Raw genomic sequence first — 26,481 nt, forward strand, 5'->3', positions numbered from 1 at the left:
TTTATTTTTAGAGATGGGGGTCTTGTTGCGCTGCCCAGGCTGGTCTCAAACTAAAGCGATACTTCCACCCCAGCCTCCCAAGTAGCTAGGATTACAGGTTTACACCACTGCACCCAGCTACTTTTAAATGAATCAATAAATATTTCTAAAATTTCTCAGTTTTAATTTCCAATACAGTAAATATTGATAGAAATCATACACATCAACAAAAACTCTTTGGGGTCCTCAATACATTTTTTAAATTTTAGATAGGGTTTCACTCTGTTGCCCAGGCTGGAGTTCAATGGTGCAGTCATAATTCACTGCGAGCTTTGAACTGGGCTAAAGCAGTCCTCCCACCTCAGCCTCCCAAATAGCTACGACTACAGGTGCACACCACCACTCCTGGCTGCTTTCATTTATTTATTTTTGTAGAGACGGGGTCTTGCTATGTTGCCCAGGCAGAGGCCTTCAATAATTAGGAGTGTAAGGGGGCCAGGTGCAGTGGCTCACGCCTGTATTCCTAGCACTTTGGGAGGCCGAGGTGGGCGGATCACGTTAGGTTGGGAGTTCGAGACCAGCCTGACCAGCGTGGCCTGACAAGGATAAACCCTGTCTCTACTAAAAATACAAAATTAGCCGGGCATGGTGGCACATGCCACTAATCCCATCTACTCGGGAGGCTGAGGCAGGAGAATCGCTTGGACCCGGGAGGTGGAGTTTGCGGTGAGCCGAGATCGCGCCGCTGCACTCCAGCCTGGGCAACAAGAGTGAAACTCTGTCTCAAAAAAACAAACAAACAAACAAAAATCAATGGATTAGGCCGGGTGCAGTGGCTCACACCTGTAATCCCAGCACTTTGGGAGAATGAGGCAGGCAGATCACTTGAGGTCAGGAATTTGAGACCGGCCTGGGCAACGTGGTGAAACCCTGTCTCTACTAAAATTACAAAAATTAAGCCGGGCACGGTGCCTTATGCCTGTAATCTCAGCACTTTGGGAGACCAAGGCAGGTGGATCACCAGAGGTCAGGAGTTCAAGACCAGCCTGGGCAACATGGTGAAACCCCGTCTCTACTAAAAATACAAAAATTAGCCAGGCGTGGTGGCATGTGCCTGGAATCCCAGCTACTTGGGAGGCCAAGGCACGAGAATCGCTTGAACCCGGGAGGTGGAGGTTGCAGTGAGCCGAGATTGCATCATTGTACTCCAGCCTGGGCAACAGAGTGAGAGTCCGTCTCAAAAACAAACAAATTAGCTAGGCATGGTGGTGCACGGATGTAATCCCAGCTACTCGGGAGGCTGAGGCCAGAGAATCGCTTGAACCTGGTTGACCCAGGAGACAGAGGTTGCAGTGAGCTGAAATTGCGCCACTGCATTCCAGCCTGGGTGACAGAGCAAGACTCTGTCTTTAAAAAAAAAAAAAAAGATTAATGAACTAACAATCATACAAACCTGATAAGTGTCATGAAGGACAAGAATGTGGAACATCATTTTAACTGTGAAGGTGAGGACGAGTGGATGGGAAGGTAGGGGAGGTTTCTCTGTCAAAGGAGCATTTAAAGAGAAACCTGGCTGGGCACAGTGGCTCACACCTGTAATCCCAGCACTTTGGGAGGCCAAGGTGGGTGGATCACGAGGTCAGGAGATCGAGACCATCCTGGCTAACATGGTGAAACCCCATCTCTACTAAAAATACACACACACACACACACACACACACACACACAAATTAGTCAGGCATGGTGGCATGCGCCTGTAGTCCCAGCTACTCAGGAGGAGGCTGAGGCAGGAGAATCACTTGAACCCGAGAGGCAGAGGTTTCAGTGAGCTGAGATCGTGCCACTGCACTACTCCAGCCTGGCCAACAGCAAGACTGTCTCACCAAAAAAAAAAAAAAAAAGAAGAAGAAGAAGAAGAAGAAGAGACCTGTCCAGGTGCCCTGGCTCACACCTGTAATCCCAGCACTTTGGGAGGCTGAGGCTGGCAGATCGCTTGAGCCCAGGAGTTTGAGACCAGCCTGGGCAACATGGTGAAACACCGTATCTCTCCAAAAAATACAAAAAAAAATCGCATGGCTTGGTGGCGTGTGCCTGTAGTCCCACATACTCGGGAGGCTAAGGTGGGAGGATCACTTGAGCCCAAAATGGTCAAGGCTGCAGAGGGCCACGACCATGACAATGCACTCCAGCCTGGGCAAGTGAGTAAAGCCCTGTCTCGAAAAAAGAAAAGAAAAGAGAATCTATCTGGCAGTTTTCTCTCTTGCCTTCCAATTGTTGCGTCTCATTTATTTTTCTTGTCTTACAGCATTTTTTTGTTTTTGTTTTTGTTTTCCCAGACCGAGTCTTGCTCTGTCACCCAGGCTGGAGTGCAGTGGTACGACCTCAGCTCATTGCAACCTTTGCCTCCCGGGTTCAAGCAATTCTCCTGCCTCAGACTCCCGAGCAGCTGGGACTACAGGCGCGCATCACCACACCCAGCTATTTTTTTTTTTTGAGACAGAGTTTCGCTCTTGTTGCCCAGACTGGAGTGCAATAGTGCGATCTCAGTTCACTGCAACCTCTGCCTCCTGGGTTCAAGCGATTCTCCTGTCTCAGCCTCCTGAGTAGCTGGGATTACAGGCATGCACCACCACGCCCGGCTAATTTTTTGTATTTTTTTTTAGTAGAGATGGGGTTTTTCCATGTTGGTCAGGCTGGGCTCAAACTCCTGACCTCAGGTGATCCACCTGCATCGGCCTCCCAAAGTGCTGCAATTACAGGCATGAGCCACGGTGCCTGGCCAAATTCTTGTATTTTTAGTAGAGATGGGGTTTCCCCATGTTGGCCAGGCTGGTCTCAGACTCCTGACCTCATGATCCACCCACCTTGGCCTCCCAAAGTGCTGGGATTACAGGCATGAGCCACTGTGCCAGGCCCGTTTTACAGCATTTACAAACACTTCCAGGACTATGCCGCACAGTAACATTGATTCTCACAACAGCCCTTCACACTACAACCCTCTGAGATGACTTATCTCACCATGCCCATTTTACAGAGGGACAAACTGAGGCACAGGGAAGGTAGACTCTTGTCCAAGGCCACATAGCAAGTAAACAACCAAACTAGGACTCCAACCAAACCTTGTGCTCTCAGTCTCAGCCTTAAAAGAAAACTCAATAAACATTCTGGGTTTTTTGTTTTTGTTTTGAGACCTTTATTCTGTTACCCAGGTTGGAGTGTAGTGTGGTGATCACAGCTCACTGCAGCCTCAAACTCCTAGGCTCAAGCAAACCTCCTACCTCAGCCTCACAAGTAGCTGGGACTATAGATGTGCATCACCACAGCTGGCTAATTTTTGTGTAGAGATGGTGGGGTCTTGCTATGTTGCCCAGGCTGCTGATTTCAAACTGCTGGCCTCAAGGGATCCTCCTGCCTCAGACTCCCAAAGTGTTGGGACTACAGGTGTGAGCCTCCATGTTCAGTCCACATTGTGTATTTTTTTTTTTTTTTTTTTAGATGGAGTCTTACTCTGTAGCCCAGGCTGGAGAGCAGTGGTGCAATCTTGGCTCACTGCAACCTCTGCCTCCCAGATTCAAGCGATTCTTTCAAGTCTCAGCCTCCCAAATAGCCGGGAGTGCAGACATGTACCACCACGCCCGGCTAATTTTTTTTGTATTTTTAGTAGAGACGGGGTTTCACCATGGTGGCCAGGTTGGTCTTGAACTCCTGACCTCAGGTGATCCGCCCATCTCATCCTCCCAAAGTGCTGAGATTACAGACATGAGCCACTGCGCCCAGCCTATTTTTTTTTTTTAACAGGAAAAATATCCTGTAAATTTCCACAGTGACCCACGGAGCTTGGATGAAGAGCTGGAAGCCTGAGGTCTTGTTCAGGCTCCATCCTCTGAGCCTCAGTTTCCTTCCCTATGAGGAAGGGTTGGAAAAGATGTTCTCTAAAAGCCTCGGAAACTCTGCTGTTAGTGTGGAGGAGACAGAAGCCCAAACAGATTGCATTAGTTTCTTAATGGCTGCTATAACAAATAACCACCAATTCAGTGACTTAAGAGAAATTCGGCCGGGCGCCGTGGCTCACGCCTGTAATACCAGCACTTTGGGAGGCCAAGGCGGGCGGATCATGAGGTCAAGAGATCGAGACTATCCTGGCTAACATGGTGAAACCCTGCCTCTACTAAAAATACAAAAAATTAGCCGGGCGTGGTGGCAGGCGCCTGTAGACCCAGCTACTCGTGAGGCTGAGGCAGGAGAATGGCGTGAACCCAGGAGGCGGAGCTTGCAGTGAGCCGAGATCGCGCCACTGCACTCCAGCCTTGGCGACAGAGTGAGACTCCGTCTCAAACAAACAAACAAAAAAAGTTTTGTAGAGGTGAAGCGGGGCGGGGGGGAGGGGGTGGGGTCTTGCTCTGTTGCCTAAGCTGATCTCAAACTCCTGGCCTTGACATTGCAATCTGCCCACCTTGGCCTCCCAAAGGGCTGAGATTACCAGTGTGAGCCACCCTGGCCTAAACATTTAAAACGACATGTGTGACAGCCAGGCATGGTAGCCTGCACTTGTAATCCCAGCTCCTTGGAAAGCTGAGGCGGGAGGACCCCTTGAAACCAAGAGCTGGAGATCAGCCTGGGCAATACAGTGAGACTCCATATATAGTGGATTCCAATATAGTGAGACTTTAAAATATAAAATAAGGGCCGGGCATAGTGGCTCATACCTGTAATCCCAGCACTTTGGGAGGCCAAGGTGGGTGAATCACCTGAGGTCAGGAGTTCGAGACCAGCCTGACCAACATGGTGAAACCCCATCTCCACTAAAAATACAAAATTAGCCAGGCATTGTGACACATGCCTGTAATCCCAGCTACTCGGGAGGCTGAGGGAGGAGAATCGCTTGAACCCAGAAGGCAGAGGTTGCAGTGAGCTGTGATCACGCCACTGCACTTCAGCCTGGGCGACAGGCGCGAGACTTCATCTCAAAAAAGAAAAAGAAAAAGAAAAAAATATATATATATATAATAATTAAGTAAAAATAAAATCGTACATATGGATCCAGCAGACTTATATACCTCTGGTTATATTTCCAAAGGAATTGAGATCAGGATGTCGAAGGGATATCTGCACTCTCGAGTTCATTGCAGCACTGGTCACAATAGCCAAGATATGGAGTCAACCTAAGTGTCCATCAAGGGACATAATGGATAAAGAAAATGTTGCATATACACACGATGGAATACTATACAGCCTTGAAAAGGGAGGAAATTCTGCCATTCAAGACAACATGGATGAAACTGGAGGACATTATTCTAAGTGAAATAAACCAGGCACAGAAAGACAAACACCACATGATCCCACTTTTATATGGAATCTTAAAAAGTCGATCTCATAGAAACAGTACAAAGGTGGCTACTAGAGTCTAGGGAAGTGGGAGAGGGTTGGGAAAAGAGAAGATGTTGATCAAAGGGTGCAAAGTTTCAGCAAAACTGGAGAAATATATTTCAGTGATCTATTGCACAGCATGGTAACCACGGTTAATACTAATGTATTGTGTATTTCAAAGTTGCTAAAATAGAGTTTAAATTTTTTTAATTTGTAAATATTATTTTTTATTTTTTGTCAGTACACGTTCTCATCTGATTTTTTTTTTTTTTTTTTGAGACGGAGTCTCGCTCTGTTGCCCAGGCTGGAGTGCAGTGGCGCAATCTCAGCTCACTGGAACCTCTGCCTCCTGGGTTCAAGTGATTCTCCTGCCTCCGCCTCCCGAGTAGCTGGGACCACAGGCGTGTGACACCACGCCCAGCTACATTTTTTTTGTATTTTTGGTAGAGATGGGATTTCACCGTGTCAGCCAGGATGGTGTCGATCTCCTGACCTCGTGATCCACCCGCCTCCGTCTCCCAAAGTGCTGGGATTACACGCATGAGCCACTGTGCCCGGCCCCTCATCTGATTTTTTTTATTTTTATTATTGTGCTTTTTGTAGAGATGGCATCTCACTACGTTGCCCAGATTAGTCTCCAACTCCTGGGCTCAAGCCATCCTCCTGCCTCAGCCTCCCAAACTGCTGGATTTATAGGCGTGAGTCACTGCACCTGGCCCTGACATCTTGATTTCAATTTATTTGCAATATACACCCTGAAGTGGGATTGCTGGATCCATATGTGTAATTTTATTTTTTATGTGTTTGTTTATTTATTTATTTTAAGACAGTCTCACTCTGTCGCCCAGGCTGGAGTGCAGTGGCACAATCTCGGCTCACTGCAACCTTTGCCTCTCATGCTTGTGTGATCCTCCTACCTCAGCCTTCTGAGTAGCTGGGACTACAGGTGTGCACCATCACGCCCGGCTAATTATTTTTATTTATTATTATTATTATTTTTTTGAGACAAGAGTTTTGTTCTTTTTGCCCAGGCTGGAGTGCAATGGCTGGATCTCGGCTCAGCGTGACCTCCGCCTCCCTGGGTCCAGCAATTCTCCTGCCTCAGCCTCCCAAGTAACTGGGATTACAGGCATGCGCCACCACGCCCGGCTAATTTTGTATTTTTAGTAGAGACGGGGTTTGTCCGTGTTGGTCAGGCTGGTCTCAAAATCCCGACCTCAAGTGATCCGCCCCACTTGGCCTCCCGAAGTGCTGGGATTACAGGTGTGAACCACCGTGCCCGGCCCGAAGTTATTCCTCTTATCTGACTGTAGTTTGGTATTTTTTAACCGGCATCTCTCCGTTCTTCCTCTCCCAACCCCATCTCTACTAAAAATACAAAATTAGCCAGCCGTTGTGGCGCATGCCTGTAATCTCAGCTACTCGGGAGGCTAAGGCAGGAGAATTTCTTGAACCCAGGAGGTGTAGGTTGTAGTGAGCTGAGATCGCACCACTGCACTCCTGACTGGGCGACAGAGGGAGACTCTGTCTCAAAAAACAAAAACAAACAAAAAAACAAATAGCGCCTCGTTTTCTGGGAGGCAGTGAATTCCCCATTTAGGAAGTGTCCAAGCTCAAGTTGAAATGATGGTACATTGCGATTCATGCTGCAAAAGGCCTCAACCCAGTTCCTCTCCGGACCTCAGTTTCCTCATTTATAAAATGGGTGCGGAAGATGAGGTCAGATTTAAAAACATAATAATAGTAGTTAATAATAATAGGCCGGGTGCAGTGGCTCAGGCCTTAATCCCAGCACTTTGGGAGGCCGAGGTAGCAGGATCGCTTGAGCCCAGGAGTTCTAGACAATCCTGGGGCAATATAGCGAGATTCTATCTCAAAGAAATAATCATAATCATAATAAAAATAAATGAATAGATAAGCTGAGACGGACTCAGGCCCAGCTCATGCCTGCGATCCCTGCGGGGGCCACCAGGAGGCGCGGCGCCCCTGCCCAAAACTCCGCCGTCGGCTCTGAACCCCGGCGGACGCGTCCCGGCGCCCCTGGAAGATTCTGCGCCTTGCCGGCTCGCAGGCGCCCGGGAGCCTGGGAGGCGGGTGTGCACGCGAGGTGTCCAGGGCGCCCCCGATCCAGGCCCCCTCGCCGTGCCTCGGGGTGGGGGGACGGCTGTGACTCAGGCGCGCGCTCCTCCCCGGGGCCCTCGGTGGTCGCGAGGGGGCGCGCACGGCCTCGGGAACCCGCGCGGCGCCGCGTCCATTTTTACCCCAGCGCCGCTAAAAATAGTTGCTGCGCTCCGAGCCGAGCCCGAAATAGCGGCCCCCAGATAAGGCAGGACGACTCAGCGCTTCCGGGGAGCGGAAGGGGGAGCGCGCGGGGGGAGCGGTACTGGGCGCAGCCCGGCCGAGCAGGCGCCGCTGTCCCCAGCGCACCCCCACTCTGTCCTGGCGGTCCCACTCGCCCCCAACTGCGACCTCCTCCCCGCCGTTAGCCTGGCTGCCTTCCTACGTCCCCCACATTGTATCCTCATCTCCTGCCCCCCATCCTCAGCTTCACCTCCATTCCTCATCATAATTCCCCCCCTACCCCCCCAGCGATGTCCCCCACTGGTACTCATCCCCATACCCCAGCCTGTCCTACTCCTGTCCCTATTTCCCCTCTCCACCCTCATCGCCAATCTCCTGTCGTCCTGAATCTGCCCCTTCCCACCTCTGTCCTCAAGGCCAACCTTTATGGGGGCAGGGCAGGGCGAGAGGATCACAGGGAGTCAGGAGACCTGCGGGCTGAGGGCTGAGGGCTGAGGGCTGGGGGTGAGGATCTGATTTCTTGGTTTGTTTCTACAGTGGGCAGGGGTAGGCTTAGATCTGGGGGTTGGAACATGGGACACTTCAGTCTGGCCCAGTCTTCAGAGCTGAGGCAAGGCATGGGCCAGCATCACGGCTCATTCTGTGACCAGGGTCCGGGCTCAGGCTGGGGAAGGATGACCGTCTTTGTCACCAAGTTTGATCACTGTGTCACCAGAGTTAGGGCTCAGCCTTGAGCCGTTTCTTTATTTACCCACCTCCACTAATATTTTTTTATTTCAGACAAAGTCTTGCTCTGTCGCCCAGACTGGAGTGCAGTGTTGCCCAGGCTGGAATGCAGTGCTGGGATCTTAGCTGACTGCAGCCTTGAACTCCTGAGTTCAAAAGATCCTCCCACCTCAGCCTTCCTAGCAGCTGGGACTACAGGCGTGCACCACCACACCTGGCTAATTTTTAATTTTTTTGTAGAGACAGAGTCTCCATGCCTTGCCCACCTTGTCCAGGCTGGTCTTTAGCTTCTGGCCTCAAGCGATCCTCTGGCCTCCTCCTAGGAAGGCACTGAAATGACAGGCATGAGCTACAGAGCCCGCCTCCACTAAGATTCTTTTGTCTCTTGCAAGTCAGTGATTGGACACAACAGCTCCAGGCCGTGGGAAGTCAGAACTCTGTTCCCTGGGCCTAGGTCTTCCCTTTACACTTAGATCATCTAAGGGCCTCCCCATTTCCATATCCTGAGATTCTCAGTGCCCACTCCAAGAATCGGTGTCAGGCCTCAAGGACCTACACTGCACGTTCTGGGGGTTTAAAGGCAGCACACTGATTTCCCTGAGGGTGACAGAGGTCAGAATGAGTGACTAAGGTCTTGGGCTGGCCCTGACCCTGCAGTGGTCGGGGGAGATACCCAGTTGAGGCCCAGGTCTCCACCCAGGTAGCAGGGTGGATGGGGGAGGGGTCATCCCTGAGATGAAATGTGGGTGGAAGATACCTAGATAAGTTTCAGAGTCAGTCCAGAGATGGTAATTTTTAAGTAACTTCTAAAATTTTCGAGTAGCTGGGATTACAGGCGCCTGCTACCAAGCCTGGCTAATTTTTGTATTTTTTGTAGAGACGGGGTTTTACTATGTTGGCTAGGCTGGTCTCAAACTCCTGACCTCAAGTGATCCACCCACCTCGGCCTCCAAAGTGCTGGGATTACAGGCATAAGCCCCTGCACCCAGCCTAATTTTTTTTTTTTTTTTTTCTGAGACAGAGTCTTGCTCTGTCACCCAGGCTGGAGTGCAGGGGTGGGATTTCGGCTCACTGCAACCTCTGCCTCCCGGGTTCAAGTGATTCTCCTGCCTCAGCATCCCGAGTAGCTGGGGCTACAGGCCAGGTGCGTGCCACCACGCCCAGCTAATTTTTTGTATTTTTAGTAGAGACGGGTTTCACCGTGTTAGCCAGGATGGTCTCGATCTCCTGACCTCGTGATCCGCCTACCTTGGCCTCCCAAAGTGCTGGGATTACAGATGTGAGCCACTGCGCACAGCACTTTTTTTTTTTTTTTTTTTTTAAATGTTGAAAACTGTTTTGAGGCCAGATGCGGTGGCTCATGCCTGTAATCCCACCCAGCACTTTGGGAGGCCGAGGTGGGAGGATTGCTTGAGCCCAGGAGTTCAAGACCAGCCTCGACATTATAGTGAGATCTCATCTCTGGGAAAAAAAAAAAAATTTTTAATTAGCCAAGTGTGGTGGCATGCACTTGTGGTCCCACCTACTCAGGAGGCTGAGGTGGGTGGGAGGATCGGTTGAGCCCAGGAGGTGGAGGTTGCAGTGAACCGAGATGGCACCACTACACTCCAGCCTGGGCAACAGAGGCCCTGTCTCAAAAAAAAAAAAAAAAAAAAAGTTTGGTAACTACAAAAGGATATACCTTGGAAAAGTAAATTTCCCTCCCACTCTGATCCCCACTTCTCAATATTAACTATTTTTTATGTATCTTGGCCAATAGGATTCACTGAGCTCTCACGATGTCCCTGGCCTATGCAAAGCCCATCACAGAAATGAACTGGCTGGAATCATTCAGCACTCAGTGAGTAGGCCAGACCCCATTGCTATGCACATTTTAGAGATGGGAAAACTGAGGCTTGGAGAGGTGCAAGGATGTGTCTTTTTGAGGGCCCGGTTCTGAAGGCTTTTCAAAGTTGAGGCAAGGAAGTGGATGAGATCAAAGGGGAAAGGTTCAGGCCAGGATACACATCCCAGGGAGGGTGACAGGAGTGGGGAGTCAAGGAAGGCTGCCTGGAAGAAGACGACTAAGGGTAGCCAGGAAGGCATCTTCCAGAACCTTCTGATAGAGGGCTTGGATGGAAGTAGATAACTCTGTTTGGGAGGCTGAGGAACCACCAGCAGCAGGGCGTGGCCCCTCCTCAGACCCACAGCACCCCAGAGGTATGTATAGGAGAAGAAGCAGGCTGCTTAATGACATCTCAGGGACACATCTCGGTGATAGCACAGCCGGCCTAGTTATGACGTCTGAGTGATTTGCCAACTGCCTTAAGACCAGCATCCCTAGTCATGCCCCGCGGGGGGGATGAGGATAAGAGGAAGTGACAGGCCATCGGGGGAGGAAGGGGAGATGCAGTCACACACAGACCGGGGACTCAGGAGCTAAGGGATGTGTGGTGCCCTCTGTACTAGGGAGGGGTCTCCCAGCTGCCTGGGTGTGAGGGTCCATCTTATTGATTTGTCTAGTGAAGGAGGCCAGGCTCCAAGGAGGTATGGCTGTAGTCAGTCACAGTCAGTTTGGGATGGGGTCCGCACAGGGGCTGTGAGGATCAGTCACTGCTGTGTCCCCATCACCTAAGGCAGTAACTGGGACACAGCCGGCGCTCCATACATCTTTACTGAATGAATGAATCGAATGAAAAGGGTCAGCACTGTCTGGGACTCAGTTTACCCTGTGGTCATTGGGCTGCTTCAACCAAGGGGATCGCTAAGAACACCCCTCCCCAACCTGGGTCCCAGATCCCAGATCTCCAGTGACTAAGAAAACGGGTTCGCGCCGTTGGTGGACTCCGCCCACTTGTGACGTCACGAGCCGCTCCCCCAGGATCCCGACCCAGGCCTCTTCCTTGGGATGGGGGCGGACAGGAACCCAGGAGTCCAGACTCAGGCCCCTCCCCCGGGAGCAGGCGGGCCTGGCAGGGTTACACAACCCATCGTCGCGTCCCGAGGGAAGTCGCCGGATGTCCTGGCCGGGCCGGGGACAATGGGCGAGGAGCGCCCCTCCCGCAGGAACCTGGAAGTGGCAGGGGCTCCCCCTCTTCTGATTCACCCTTGTTTCCGGCCCGGTTTAGCTTCCTTCTCCCTGGGGATCCTGTCTCCTCCCAACTCTACCCTCCTGGGGCCCCGCAGTTCGGTTCTTTCTCCGAACCGGCAAACCTCTCTCCTCTACACCCCGCACCCCGTCCTTTCAGACCTCCCCAAAGCCCCCCGAAACTCTCTGCCCTCACACTCATCGCTTGTAATTCTCGAATCCCCTAAACTTTCAGTGTCCCCGGTCCTTCCTTCACTCATCCATACCGGGCCCCTCTTCCCACCCCCTCAACTACCCCCACTGTCCTGCCCACGCCCTCCCAATCCCCTCCCCGGGCTCCCCTAAGCTTTCCTCAATATCTCCCAGCCCTCCCCAGCCCCCGACTCACCCACTTCCCTCCAACTGACCCCAATACATTCTCTTGTCCTCCTAATCCCAGCCTCCCCCAGTTCCCTCCTGTCTCCTCGAACTGCCCCATGTCCCTACCTCATCTCCCCAAATCCTGTTCCCCACTTCCCCCCCTCCCCCAGACAGCCTCTTCGCCCCCCACCCCGGAGTCCCTCCCCTCCCCTAGGCGCAGGGCCGGCCCGCGCCCCTCCCGGGCGCGCTCCCACGCCCGGCGCGGGTTCCCAGGCCGCCCCCCCGCGGTGGCCCAGAGACCCAGTTTGCGGCGGCAAAACATTGGTCTCCGGGCAACAGGCCCCGCCCCGCCCCAGGGCCGCCAGATGAGGCTGGGCGGTCAGGAGGCCACCGGGCCGGGACGGAGCACCCAGGCCTGCGCGCCAAACCCTCGGCCTTGGCCCTCAGAGGCCTCAGGGCGCAGAAACTCGGAGACCGAGGCGCAGCAAAGAGGAGATACAGAGATCAGGGCCCCGGAGCAAGAAATTCGGAGACATGCGTGGAGGCCGAAGCAACAGGGAACTGTCGGGGCGCAGAGATATAAGGAAAGACCACGCGACAGATCGAACAAGGACGGGGCCCAGAAATAAGCACAGAAATAGTGCAGTTACACACGGGCAACACCGAGGCCGGCAGGGACGCCCCTGATGGCAGAATAATCCATCTTTAGTCCCCAGGACCTTTGCACTCGGTTCGAAGGACTTCCCCTCTCTGACTCTGTTTCTGTATTTGTAAAATGGGGACATTAATACGCAGCGCTTAGCAAATCGGGCTGTTCTGACGATTCAGTGAATTCGCAGACCCAGAGCTTGTAGCACAATTCCTCGCATGTACACTCATCATTCATTCATTCAACCGATTTTGTTGTTGTTGTTGTTGTTGTTGTCTGAGAGGAGTTTCGCTCTGTGGCCCAGGCTGGAATGCAGTGGTACCATCTGGGCTCACTGCAACCTCCGCCTCCCGAGTTCAAGCAATTCTCCTGCCTCAGCCTCCCAGGTAGCTAGGATTACAAGCCTGTGCCACCACGCCCAGCTATTTCTTGTATTTTTAGTAGAGACAGGGTTTCACCATGTTGGCCAGGCTGGTCTGAACTCCTGACCTGAAGTGATCCACCCACCTTGGCCACCCAAAGTGCTGGGATTAGAGGTGTGAACCACTGCGCCTGCCCCAGTCAACAGGTATTTGTTGAGCATCTACTATATGCCAGGCACTGGTAAGGACTGTGAGAATGCAGTATTGAACAAGACAAAGCTCTCTGTCCTGGGAGCTTACTCTTTGGAAATTGGGAGGGGCATGACCAACAATAAATGAACAAATGAGCAAATTAAGCAAATTATATAGTACTTTGGAAAGTAGTAAGTGCTGGGAAAAGCAGAGACAGAGGGCTGGGGGTTGCTATTTTAAATGGGATGGTCAGGGAAGGCCTAAATGAGAAGGTGATGTTTGAGCAAAGACTAGAAGTTGGTTTGGGAGAAGCCATGCAGATATATGACCTAAGCAAGTGCAAAGGGTGTAAGGTGAAGACATGTCTGGTGTGTTGGAGGAACAGGGAGGCGGCTAGTGTGGGTGGACAGAGAGAACGTGGGGAGCGCACTGGAGCAGAAGAGGTCAGAGAGACTAAGGGCTGATACTGTAGGGCCTGATGGGCCAAGGAGAAGTCTTTTATAGAGTGGGTCAGGAGCTATGGGAGGGTTTTGAGCAAAAGAGGGATGTGAATTGTTTCTTATTTTTTAATTAATTAATTTATTTATTTTGAGACGGAGTTTCTTTCCTGCTGCCCAAGCTGGAGTGCAATGGCACAGTCTCGGCTCACTGCAACCTCCGCCACCTGGGTTCAAGTGATTCTCCTGCCTCAGCCTCCCAAGTAGCTAGGATTACAGGTGCGTGCCACCACGCCTGGCTAATTTTTTTTTTTTTTTTTTTTGCATTTTTATAGAGATGAGGTTTCACCCAACCCAATGTTGGCCAGGCTGGTCTCGAACTCCTGACCTCAGGTGATTTGCCCACCTCGGCCTCCCAAAGTGGTGGGATTATAGGCGTGAGCCACCGCGCCTGGCTTGTTTTTTATTTTAACAGGGTCCTTTGGGTTGTAGGTGGGGAATAGACTTTGGAGGACAAGTGTGGAGTCAGGGAGACCAGTCACTGTCATGGTCCAGTTGAGTCCAGTGGTGACTTGGACTAGGAGGTAGCAGGGATCAATTCTGGAGGCCTTTAACTTAGAGTGGCGAAATTTGCTGACAAGCACATTCATAGCAAGCCATCAGTAGATGGCAGCACTTACCATTATGTTAGGTGGTACTCACCACATCCCCATAAAAGTTAACATCCCTATTTTACAGATGTGCAAACTGAGGCCCAAAGAGGTCACCTAACTTGCCCAAGGTCTCACGGCTCAGTCTAGCTCCAAAGATGGTACCCCTCTATTGGGACAGCTATTCCCAAGCCCACACACCAGAACATAACACTCTCAGCACCTAGAGCTACATCTAAACCTGTACTCATCCATGTGGGCCCCAGGACTCCTGGAGCCATGTCCTCATCAGTCACACGGAGCCGGTGTAGAAAGTAGGAGCTGGGCCGGGAGAGGTGGCTCACAACTGTAATCCCAGAACTTTGGGAGGCCAAGGCGGGCAGATCATGAGGTCAGGAATTCGAGACCAGCCTGACCAACATGGTGAAACCTCATCTCTACTAAAAATACAAAAATTAGCTGAGCGCAGTGGCAGGCACCTGTAATCTCAGCTACTCGGGAGGCTGAGGCAGGAGAATCATTTGAACCCGGGAGGTAGAGGTTGCAGTGAGCCAAGAACGCGCCATTGCACTCCAGCCTGGGTGACAGGGTGAGACTATGTCTAAAAAAAAAGAAAAGAAAGTAGGGGCCAGACAGGGAGAATGCTGGCCCAGGACACTTGCTTAGAGGCAGGTTGGCACAGGCACAGAGGGTCCACCCAGAACCTCCCAGCCCAGCATCTGGCTCCCACACCCAATCACAGCCTAGGCCTGGCACACCCCAGCACTACGTGCAGCAACATGTTAAACACAGTCACGCATACACACTGAGATGTGGCCTTCTGCTCTGGGAATGGATTTTCAGGCAGTGTGCAGAAAACACAGATTTGCTTCTATCTTTTTTTTTTTTTTTTTAAGACAGAGATTTGCTCTTGTCATCTAGGCTGGAGTACAGTGGCGGGATCTAGGCTCACTGCAACCTCTCCCTTTCAGGTTCAAGCGATTCTCCTGCCTCAGGCTCCTGAGTAGCTGAAACTACAGGCACGCACCACCACACCCAGCTAATTTTGTATTTTTAGTAGAGACAGGGTTTCGCCATGTTGGTCAGGCTGGTCTTGAACTCCTGACCTCAGGTGGTCCACCTGCCTCCGCCTCCCAAAGTGATGGGATTACAGGCGTGAACCACTGTGCCAGGCCTCTATCTCTTTATGTCTCTGTATCTCTCTGTTTTCTTTTCTTGTCTCTATCTCTGGCCTTTGCCTCACTCTGACCCAGCTCTGTCTCTCTCATGCCTCCACACTCAGGATCCTCTAACTGCCACAGAATGACTCTTGTCCCTGGCTGTGTGTTTCCATAGGACCTCACCTATTATGTACCATGAGAACCTGGCCTCCAGACAGGCATGTCCAGCCCCAGGTCGGCAATTCTGGCTGGTTGCTCAGAATCACCCGGGGAGTAACTCACATAGCATAATTCTCTGGGCTTCTTTCTCTGAGATTCTTTTTTTTTTTTTTTTTTTTTTTTTGAGATAGTGTCTTGCTCTGTCACCCAGGCTGGAGTGCAGTGGCACAATCTCAGCTCACTGCAACCTCGGCCTCCCAGGTTCAAGCGATTCTCCTGCCTCAGTCTCTCAAGTAGCTGGGACTACAGGTGTGCGCCACCAAGCCTGGCTAATTTTTGTATTTTTAGTAGAGACGGGGTTTCGCCATGCTGGCCAGGCTGGTCTCGAACTCCTAACCTCAGGTGATCCGCCCACCTCCGCCTCCCAAAGTGATGGGATTACAGGCTTAAGCCATCGCGCCCAGTCGTCTTTCTCTGAGATTCTGACCCACAGCTTGTGAGTATGGAACTGGAGAAACCCACCTTTAAAATACTCCCCAGTGATTGGGACTCCTGCCTGCTTGTACTACTTACTGCATCTGATTTTACAGACAGGGAAGAGCCAAGGCCCAGAGAGCAGACAGCTCACCCCAACATCACACAGCAGTCAGCTGTGAGGGGCTTGGTGCTACTCAGATTTCTCCTAAGAATGGAAACAACTTGATAGAGAGTTAAGTAATAAAGGAAAATCACAAACAGAGACAGAGACCCAGAAAGGGCTCACAGGAATAAAAGCAGAAAGTGACAGAGATACATGGAGATGATGAGACAGAGACAGAGAGATCAGAGACATAGGGTTCAGAAAAAAAGCAGAGACAGGCTGGGCGCAGTTGCTCACACCGGTAATCCCAGCACTTTGAGAGGCTGAGGTGGGAGGATCTCTTGAGCCTAGGAGTTTGAGACCAGCCTGAACAACATAGTAAGACCCCATCTTTATTTTTTTTTAAAAAAGGTTTTATTAGTTTAAAAAAATGCAGAGAGAGATAAACACACATTAAGGATCAGAGACTGAGAAAGACAAAAAGCTATTTGGGGGCCTAGAGAGACCCCCCGCCCCTGCCCCAGGAGGGATGTATTTTCTTTTGAAGGAGACAATACTGTCTCCTAGGCCTTACTTCCTACAAACAGCCAGTGCCATGGTTGAGCAATCTCAGCCTTACCAAGCCAGGTCTCCTCCCCAGGCTTGATATGTAGGATGCACATTAAATACGTTTATATAACCTGCCCTCTGTGCAGAATCAAGGAGCTTTACATAACGTAGCCCCGTGAGTCATGCGGCAGACACGGGGCACTGACCTGACATGCCCAGTGAGAGGGGACCCCTCGCCCAGGACCTTTACCTGGAAGTGATTGTGAAGGATAAGGGATCATGCATTTCACTGAAGAGGAAGCAGAGGGTCAGAGAGGGCAAGGCACTTACTTGGGGTCACACAGCCAGGATTCAGCACGGCAAGGATTCCAACCACATCTGCTAGTGCCTTATCACGTGATCCTTTACAGAGTGGAGGAAACAATAATAAAAACACCTCTAGTAATACAACGACTGCTGTGTATTGAGTGCACCGGGCTGCAGTCAGTACTTTACAAACACCATCTTATGTATTCCAAAACCCAGTGAGGAGCTGGGCGCTGTGGCTCATGCCTGCAACCCCAGCACTTTGGGAGGCCGAGGCGGGAAGATCGGGTGAGCCCAGGAGGAGTTCGATACCAGCCTGGGCAACATAATGAGACCCCCCCGTCTCTAAAAACAAAAAATAATAAAAATTAAAAATTAAAAAATTAGCCAGTGCCTATAGTCCCAGCTACATGGTAGGCTGAGGCGGGAGGATTGCTTGAGCCCAGGAAGTGAGGCTGCAGTGAACTGTGATCATACCACTGCACTCTAGCCTGGGCAACAGAATGAGACCTTGTCTCAAAAAAACCCAACAAAACGGCCGGGCACGGTGGGTCACGCCTGTAATCCCAGCACTTTAGGAGGCCGAGGCGAGTGGATTACTGGAGGTCAGGAATTCAAGACCAGCCTGGCCAACGTGGTGAAACCTCGTCCCTACTAAAAATACAAAATTAGCCCAGCATGGTGGCGGGTGCCTGTAATCCCAGCTACTCAGGAGGCTGAGGCAGGAGAATCACTTGAACATGGGAGGCAAAGCTTGCAGTGAGCCAAGATCATGCCATTGCACTCCAGCCTGGGGAAAAAAGAGCAAAACTACTCCATCTCAAACAAAACAAAAAAAAGCCCAGCGAGTTAGGGACAGAATCCAGTTATTAAATAACATAATTAAACCTATTTTATACGGAGCACTTATTATTTACTAAGTGCTTTACCGGATTTCATGGTCACAATTCTAGGGGTGGGTGATGTTATCACCTCCATTTCGGGAAGGAAGGAGGCTCAGAGGAAGTCACAGGTCAAGGTTCCGGAGTGGGTAACTAAACCCAGGTCTTGCTAGCCCTGTATCTCTATCACCTACTCCCATGCCTACAGGTCCACAAGCATGCCTGCGCACACGTGCAATCAATATTGCACTAACATCTCCAAACACTCTAGTTGAAATACCCAGAGCTCTCGCCTTATATCTTTTCTCTTCCTCAGGAAGGCTAACCCAGCCTTCAATCCCCTAAACCTTCATGAGCCAGGGAAGGAACCCTCTTCTTTCCCTCTAACGCCTCAGTTCCGCCGCGCGGCCGGCCGAGGTCGGCGCTGTAAAATGCTCATGGTCCTTTAAGAGAATGAACAGTCCAGGCCGGGCGCAGTGGCTCACGCCTGTAATCCCAACAATTTGGAAGGCCTAGGCGGGTGGGTCAACAGAGGTCAGGAGTTCGAGACCAGACTGACCAACATGGCGAAACCCCATCTCTACTAAAAATACAAAAATTACTCGGTCGTGATGGTGCGCACCTGTAATCCCAACTACTGTGGCGGCTGAGGCAGGAGAATCGCTTGAACCCGGGAGGCAGAGGTTGCAGTGAGCCGAGATCGCGCCATTGCACTCCAGCCTGGGCCACAGAGCGAAAGCGAGACTCCGTCTCAAAAAAAAAAAAAAAAACAAACGAGAATGAACAGTCCGCCGGCGTTGCCCGGCAGCGCCGCGCCGGTTGCCGGGCAACGTCAACAAACGACGCGGCCGCCGTCTCCGTGCGCCCCCCCCACGCCCGCGCAGACGCGGTGACGCGATGGACTGTGGAACGCCGTCGCCTAGCAACGCGAGGGCTGTTTGTCCCGGGCTGGGTGGTGCGGCCGCACAGGGCGCAGCCAGGACCGGCCCGGGCGGACAGACCGGCCCGCCGGGAGCCCGAGGCGGGGGGTGGAGGGGATTGCGGTGATGGAAGCGGGGGAGAACCGGGTTCCCAAATTACCGGTTTCCCTTTAGACAGCCGCTGTCTGTTGTCGCCCGCTCCTCCTGTCTGCCCTGGGACTGCCTCCGCTCGGGTATCTGTCCGTCTGCGCCCCCTCCTCCCCGGCATGTCCGTCTATCCAGCGCCTCCCGCCCTGTGGCTGTCTCATATCCCCCCCAAACCATCACAACCAAAATAAGGACAAGCACACACTTCGCTGGCCTGCCGTTTCTGCCTTGGACTGCCGGATTTCCGGGTGCACTGTTGTGGTTGGGGTCCCCACCAGGGGAGACAGACAGACAAGGGGAGACAACCTGTTCACACTCAAGCCACAGCCCCAGAGCTCCCTCCCGTTCCTTTCCCCGCTCCCTTGGGGTTCTCTTGCCTGTCTTTCTCGAGCCTCTTTCAAGAGACAGGCAGCCCGCGGTCCTTCCATCCTGTGTCCGGGAAGCTGTCCACAGCTGGGAGGTTCTAACAACTCATCCCCAACACACGCTCCCAACACCCCCCCAATCCAGTAGCTTCATGTGACCAGGGCTGGGGCGAATCTCCGAGCAGAGAGAAGAAATTGAGTGTGTGACAGTGTGAATGGATGTGACTATAGGTTAGCAACAGTCGGTGACAATGTGCACATCTGGTATTTCCTGTGTGAGAGCAAAACTGCAGGACTCAGTGAGTGGTTTCTGCGGTTTGCACTTGTGTATCTGGGTGTATGGGAGTGTGTAGCCCTGCTGACTGTGTAGATGTGAATGTGTGTGCAGTTGGGAGTCTTGCGTCTGGTTATCTATGTGAAACAATGCCTGTATAAGTACCCATGGATGTGCACGGTTTTGCCTCTAGCCGTGCATTTCCGGTTCTGTGTGTGTGTGTGTGTTTCTGGTTTTCTCGTTTGTTTTTTAGAGGTGGGGTCTGGCTATGTTGCCCAGGCTGGTCTTAAACTCCTGGGCTCAAGCGATCCCCCCGTCTCAGCCTCCCGACTAGTGGGGACTACAGGCAAGCGCCACTACACTCGGCTAATTTTCTATTTTTTTTTGTAGAGACAGGATCTCGCTGTGTTGCCCAGGCTGGTCTCCAATTGCTGGCCCCAAGTGATCCTCCCACCTCGGCCTCCCACCACAGTGCTAGGATTATAGGCATGAGCCACCGTGCCTAGCCATGTGTGTTTCTGGATTTCTATGTGTAACCATGCAGGTACCAGCGTTTGCGTGCAGATTATTTTTCAGAGCTCCCTCCACAGCATTAATTGCAATGTCTAATTATATATTTGTTCCTTTGTTTACTGTCCATCCCCCCCACTGGACTGTGCACCCTGTGAGGGCAGGACCCAGGGCTGTTGTGGTCACTGCCAGGTCCCCAGCACCACCCTGCACAAAGAAGGTGCTCAGTAATTCCTTGTTGGGTAAATGAATCAATGACTCTTATGTCCATGTAGAGCACACACATCCATGTAACCCTGCAAGTGATTTCGTGGTACTGGGTCTTTTGTGTGTGTCTAGAAGCTGAGTGGGCCATAGCACAGGAGGGTCTTTGTAGCCATGTAGCTCTAATTTTTGGCACCCCCCCCCCCACAGTGCATGGCACATATCAGAGCCTCATGGCACATATCAGGGCCACGTGGAGTAGGAGGCCAGGTGCACTGGCTCACACCTGCAATCCCAGCACTTTGGGAGGCTAAGGCAGGAGGATCACTTGAGACCTGGAGTTCAAGACCAGCCTGGGCAAGGTGAGACCCTGTCTCTACACATAATACAAAAATTAGGCCAGGCTCAGTGGCTCATGCCTGTAATCCCAGCAATTTGGGAGGCCAAGGAGGGTGGATCACCTGAGGTCAGGAGTTCGAGACCAGCCTGGCCAACATGGTGAAACCCCATCTCTACTAAAAATTTTTTTAAAAAGCCAGGCATGGTGGTGGGTGCCTGTAATCCCAGCCACTCGGAAGGCTGAAGCTAAAGAATTGCTTAAACCCGGGAGGTGGAGGTTACAGTGATCCAAGATTGCGTCATTGCACTCCAGCCTGGGCAACAAGAGTGAAACTCCGTCTCAAACAACAACAAGAACAATAAAAACAAAACAAAAATTAGCCGGGCATGGTGGTGCACACCTGGAGTCGCAGCTACTTGGCAGGCTGTAGTGGGAGGATCATCAGAGACCAGGAGGTCAAGGCTGCAGTGAGCTGTGATTACACCACTGTACTCCAGCCTGTGCGACAGAGTGAGACTTTGTCTCAAAACAAAAAACAAAAACAAAAATTAAAAAAACCCCAAAAACTATGGATTTGAACTCTGTTGTCTTTTTTTTTTTTTTTTTTTTTGAGACAGAGTCTCACTCTGTCACCCAGGCTGGAGTTCAGATGTGTGATTCCGTCTCACTGCAACCTCTGCCTCCCAAATTCTCCTGCCTGCACCACGCCCAGCTAATTTTTGTGTATTTTTTAGCAGAGACGAGATTTCACCATGTTGGCCAGGCTGATCTCAAACTCCTGACCTCAAGTGATCCACCTGCCTCAGCCTCCCAAAGTGCTGGGATTACAGGCGTGAGCCACCGCATCCGGCCAAACTGTGTGGCCTTCCTCGTACTAGCATTAGGACCTCTATGCACTCGGTTTCCTCACCTGTCAAATAGGGAGAATAACAGACCCAGTTTATGGGACTGTTGTGGGAGAGTAAATGAGTTCATATGGAAAGCATTTAGAAAATGCATGGCAGAAAACAAACATTTACAAAATACCTGTTTTGATTGTTGTCAGTATTATTACTTCCTCTGTGTGTGTCCTTGGATGTGCGTGTGCGTGTCTAGAATCTGGGTTGCAGATGCAGGCTTTAGCTCTGTAGTCCTGTGTTACTGGGTACACAAATGCCCTGAGTCTCACTTTCCTTCCTATACCATGGGCATGTTCCAGACCTTCTCCAGGGCCAGTTGGGACATAATGAAGCTGCATCTGGAACACCCCAATGGCTACAAGGCCCAGCCGTGGTCTGGTTTCAGGAAAGGTAAATGAAGGGTGAAGTTGGGACGGGATGGAATTGAGGTTCAAATTACTCCATGGGACTGGGAAAGTGGGAAGTGAAAGAGGGATGAAAGAGCACATTTGAAGCAGGCAGACTGAGGATCAGACTCCAGAAAGGACTTCCTCCTAGGACTATTTTGGGGCTGGGAACTATAAGAAATGAGCTGTTTTGCTGGGCCTGGTGGCTTTCACCTGTAATCCCAGCACTTTGGGAGGCCGAGGCAGGTAGATCGCAAGGTCAAGAGATCAAGATCATCCTGGTCAACCTGGTGAAACCCCATCTCTACTAAAAATACAAAAATTAGCTGGGCGTGGTGGCGCATGCCTGTGGTCCCAGATACTCAGGAGGCAGAAGCAGGAGAATCACTTGAACTCGGAAGGCAGAGGTTACAGTGAGCCGAAATTGCACCACTGCACTCTAGCCTGGTGACAGAGCAAGACTCCCTCTCAAAAAAAAAAAAAAAAAAGAAAGAAAGAAAGAAAAACATGAGCTGTTTGGAGAGCTGCCTGGAGGAAGAGAAACCAGCCTGAGTTTCACAGGCTAGTGGAATTTGGAGGGGGGCAATAATAGCAATAACAATAGGCCAGGCACGGTGGCTCACGCCTGTAATCCCAGCACTTTGAGAGGCTGAGAAGGGTGGATCACCTGAGGTGTGGAGTTCGAGACCAGCCTGGCCAACATGGCAAAACCCTGTCTCTACTAAAAATACAAAAAAAATTAACCAGGCTTGGTGGTGTGTGCCTGTAATTCCAGCTACTCGGGAGGTTGAGGCAGGAGAATAACTTGAACCCGGGAGGTGTAGGTTGCAGTGAACCGAGATCATGCCACTGCACTCCAGCCTGGGCGACAGAGTGAGACTTTGTGTCAAAAACAATAATAATAATAATAATAATAATAATAATAATAATAATGCACTAGGTGCAGATACTGATAAGGGCTTTGTGAGGAATTTTCTTTCTTTCTTTCTTTCTTTTTTGAGACAGAGTCTCACTCTCTTTCCCTGGCTGGAGTGCAGTGGCACGATCTCGGCTCACTGCAACCTCCGCCTCCCAGGTTCAAGCGATTCTCCTGCCTCAGCCTCCCAAGTGACTGGGATAACAGGTGCCCGCCACTATGCTCAGCTAATTTTTTTTTTTTTTTTAGATAGGGTCTGGCTCTGGCTCTGTCACACAGGCTGGAGCGCAGTGGCGTGATGACAGCCCACTGCAGCCTTGACCTCCTGGGCTTAAGCGATCCTCTTGCCTCAGCCTCCTGAGTAGCTGGGGCTACAGGCTTATTTTTTTGTAGAGATGGGGTCTCACTATGTTGCCCAGGCTGGTCTCAAACTTCTGGGCTCAAGCAATCCTTCTGCCTTGGCTTCCCAAAGTGCTGGCTGAGTTTACAGGAGTGAGCCACCATGTCCGGCCATTTGAGGAAATTTTTATTTTTGTCTGTCTTGTTTCCTGCTCTGTCCCCAGCACCTAGAGTGTGTGACTGCGGTGTGTGTGTGTGTGTGTGTGTGTGTAGGTGTGCTGATTAAATATTTGAATGGCTGATTGAATGAATGAATGAATGTCATCCTACAACCACTTGTGAGTCCTGGTCTTAGGGGAAGGCTGGGCTGGGGCCCTGGCCTCTGGGATCCCTCTTGTGCCAGTCCCCCAGCCCTGCTGTTCCCACAGCTCTGTGCTGAAGAGGGCGTGGAGGGGGCCAGGGAAGGGAGTGTCAGGCAGCCAGCCGGCTGCCTGCCCTGGACAGCAGCCCAGAGTGTCTGCAGGAGCGAAAGGGTAGTTCAGGAGCCTGAGTCACCCCGGGAGAAACCCCAGCCACATACCTGGCCGCTGACATCACCCGGCCAGGGCACCCCCGGCAGCCTAGACAAGCCGACTGAATCACAGGCGGATTTCAGCCACCCTGGGCACGTGGCCTGCTGTGACCGCCCGTAACACCCCCGAGTGGCCGTCTGGCTGCGGGGGTTGGGCCGGGCACATAGGGGTCAGTGAGGGGGCATGGGGCCTGAGTCAGGGACAGGGTGGCTACAGCCAGAGACCACCCAGCCGCAGGCGTCCACGTGGGGCAGGAAGGAGAACGTTTGGGAAGGAGAGCCTGTGGGGAGGCCCTGGCGGGTGAGGAGGAAGCACGTGTGGGTGTGACGGGGAGGCTGCGGCTTGTGGGCAGCGACTGGGTGACCCACAGGGGTGGGATGGGGTCTGAGTGTTTGCGCAGAGAATCACCAAATCGTAAGAGACTTTGGTCGTAAGAGTCAGTCAGGAGGACAATGGAATCACCAGTGTGCTTACACACACAGAGGCACACACGCACACTCAACACCCGGCCTGGGGAGGCCCTGACTCCACCCACCCCAGGCCAGCGGGGCCTCACTACCCATAAGCCTGCAAGTTCCCTAAGGGACTGAGGCCTAAGGGACAGTTTCCTCATCTGTTGAGTGGGGGTATTAACAATCATTATTAAGCCAGGCACAGTGATTCATGAGGCAGAGGTAGGCGGATCCCTTGGAGGCCAGAAGTTCAAGACCAGCCTGGACATCATAGCAAGACCCCTTCTCTACAAAGAAAAAATTTAAAAATTAGCTGGATGTGGTGGTGTGCACCTGTAGTCCCAGGTACTCAGGAGGCTGTGGCGGGAGGATTGCTGGAGTGTTGGAGTTTCAGACTGCAGTGAGCTATTGATTGCACCACTGTACTCCAGCCTAGACAACAGAACAAGATCCTATCGCAAAAAAAAAAAAAAAAAAAAAAAAAAGAAAAATTACTATTACTGTAATAGCTACGCTTATGGGGAACATACATTCCTGCCAGGTGCTGTTCTAGGCATTCTACGTTTTTTTTTCTTTTAAATAATGGAGATGACATCTCACTATGTTGCCCAGGCTGGTCTTGAACTCCTGAGCTCAATCTATCCTCTAGCTTTTTTGGTGGCACAGCTGTAATCCCGACATTTTGGGAGGCCAAGGTGGGTAGATCGCTGGAGCCCAAGAGTTCGAGACCAGCCTGGGAAACATAGTGAGATCCCATCTCTACAAAAAAATCAAAAAATTAGCTGGGTATGGTGGCTCATGCCTGTAGTCCCAGCTACTCAGGATGCTGAGGTGGGAGGATCACTTGAGCCTGGGAGATGGAAGTTGCAGTGAGCTGAGATTGTGCCACTGCACTCCAGCCTGTGTGACAGAATAAGACCTTGTCTCAAAAAAAAAAAAAAAAAACAGAAGAAGAAGAAAAAAAAGAGTCAACTGCATCTGTATGTGTGGCACTTGGTACATACACTGTAAGCTTTCTCAAGTGACTCTGTTATGATTCTTAGTACTAAGCATATTATTTTCTCATTTTTTGTTTGTTTCTTTTTTTTTTTTTTTTTTTTTGTGATGGAGTCTCGCTCTGTTGCCCAGGCTGGAGTGCAGTGGTGCGATCTCGGCCCATTGCAACCTCCACCTCCCAGGTTCAAGCGATTCTCCTGTCTCAGCCTCCCAAGTAGCAGGGATTACAGGCCCCTACCACCACGCCCAGCTAATTTTTGTAGTTTTAGAAGAGATGGGGGTTTCACCATGTTGGTCAGGCTGGTCTCGAACTCCAGACCTTAGGTGATCCACCCGCCTTGGCCTCCCACAGTGTTAGGATTACAGGCATGAGCCACCGTGCCTGGCCAAGTACACATTATGTTTATCCCTAAGTTCAACTAGGAAGGCCTCCAAAACAGTCACCCTCACTGCCTTGGTCCAGTTCTACTTCTTACCTCCCTGCAGTCCTTCCTGCTGCCTCTTCTTTGGTTATATATGTCTGTAGTAGAGAGAGAGTGCTTCAGGGATTCCCTCCTCATTCATAACTCTTCAGAACTCAATGATGATTATCTAGATCCACCTCCACCAGGAAGTCCTCCTGGCTTACTCCAGCCTCACTAAGCACTCTCACCACCCAATGCCTGGAGTGGTTGTAGTCAGTGAGTGATACATTGCACAGTGTGTGCCCCCTGGATTGGGGGTGGGTGAGAGACAGCCCCCACAGTGAGTGGCACCCCTGGCCAGGGCCTGGGACAAGTCTGTATCCAAGGGTGGCTCTCTGCTTAGGTCTGTGTTTGTACCTAGGTGTGTCTGCCCTACTCTGTGCATACCCATATATGTGAACCCGTGTGTGTGTGTGTAGCTGTGAGTGTGTGTGGAAGAGGCTGCGTGGCAGTGGAAGCTAGGGGTGTGATTCCGTGTATCTGTGTGCCTAGAGTGCCTTGTTCTATAGATTTGGATGCCACTCCAAGCAAGTCAGTGGTTCTTTTTGTTTTTTGTTTTTTGAGATGGAATCTCACTCTGTTGCCCAGGCTGGAGTGCAGTGGCACGATCTTGGCTCACTGCAACCTCCACTTTCCGGGTTCAAGTGATTCTCCTGCCTCAGCCTCCCGAGTAGCTGGGATTACAGATGCCCACCAATACACTCAGCTAATTTTTTGCATTTTTAGAAAAGATGGGGTTTCACCATGTTGGCCAGGCTGGTCTCAAACTCCTAATCTCATGATTTGCCTGCCTCGGCCTCCCAAAGTGCTGGGATTACAGGCGTCAGCCACCGCGCCCGGCCAAGTCAGTGGGTCTTTAGGAGCTCTTTCGTACCGGTGTGACTGTGAGTGAACCTTTGCACACATGTCTGTATGGATATCTAAGAAATTCTTCAAGTAGGCCGGGCACAGTGGTTCAGGCCTATAGCCCTA

The 26,481-nt window shown here is 51.4% G+C and overlaps 1 protein-coding gene across 9 annotated transcripts in view; it reads right to left on the reverse strand.

Moving 5' to 3' along the window:
* ERCC1 (ERCC excision repair 1, endonuclease non-catalytic subunit) overlaps positions 1-19,252 on the reverse strand; it is a 42,143-nt gene extending 22,891 nt beyond the window's left edge. For 4 of the 9 annotated variants that reach the window (XM_063658146.1, XM_063658149.1, XM_063658142.1 and 1 more), the window contains exons 1-2: positions 18,348-18,489; positions 16,869-16,940 (exon numbers count right to left, since the gene is read on the reverse strand). The gene's annotated coding sequence lies outside the window, so the exon portion shown is untranslated. Of the gene's footprint in view, positions 1-16,868; positions 16,941-18,347; positions 18,490-19,169 lie in introns of those variants that run through there. The other 5 variants (XM_063658150.1, XM_063658145.1, XM_063658151.1 and 2 more) reach the window with 5 other exon arrangements.
* Positions 19,253-26,481: the final 7,229 nt, after the last annotated feature.

Source organism: Pongo pygmaeus, chromosome 20, assembly GCF_028885625.2.
Source record: "Pongo pygmaeus isolate AG05252 chromosome 20, NHGRI_mPonPyg2-v2.0_pri, whole genome shotgun sequence".
Taxonomy (NCBI): domain Eukaryota; kingdom Metazoa; phylum Chordata; class Mammalia; order Primates; family Hominidae; genus Pongo; species Pongo pygmaeus.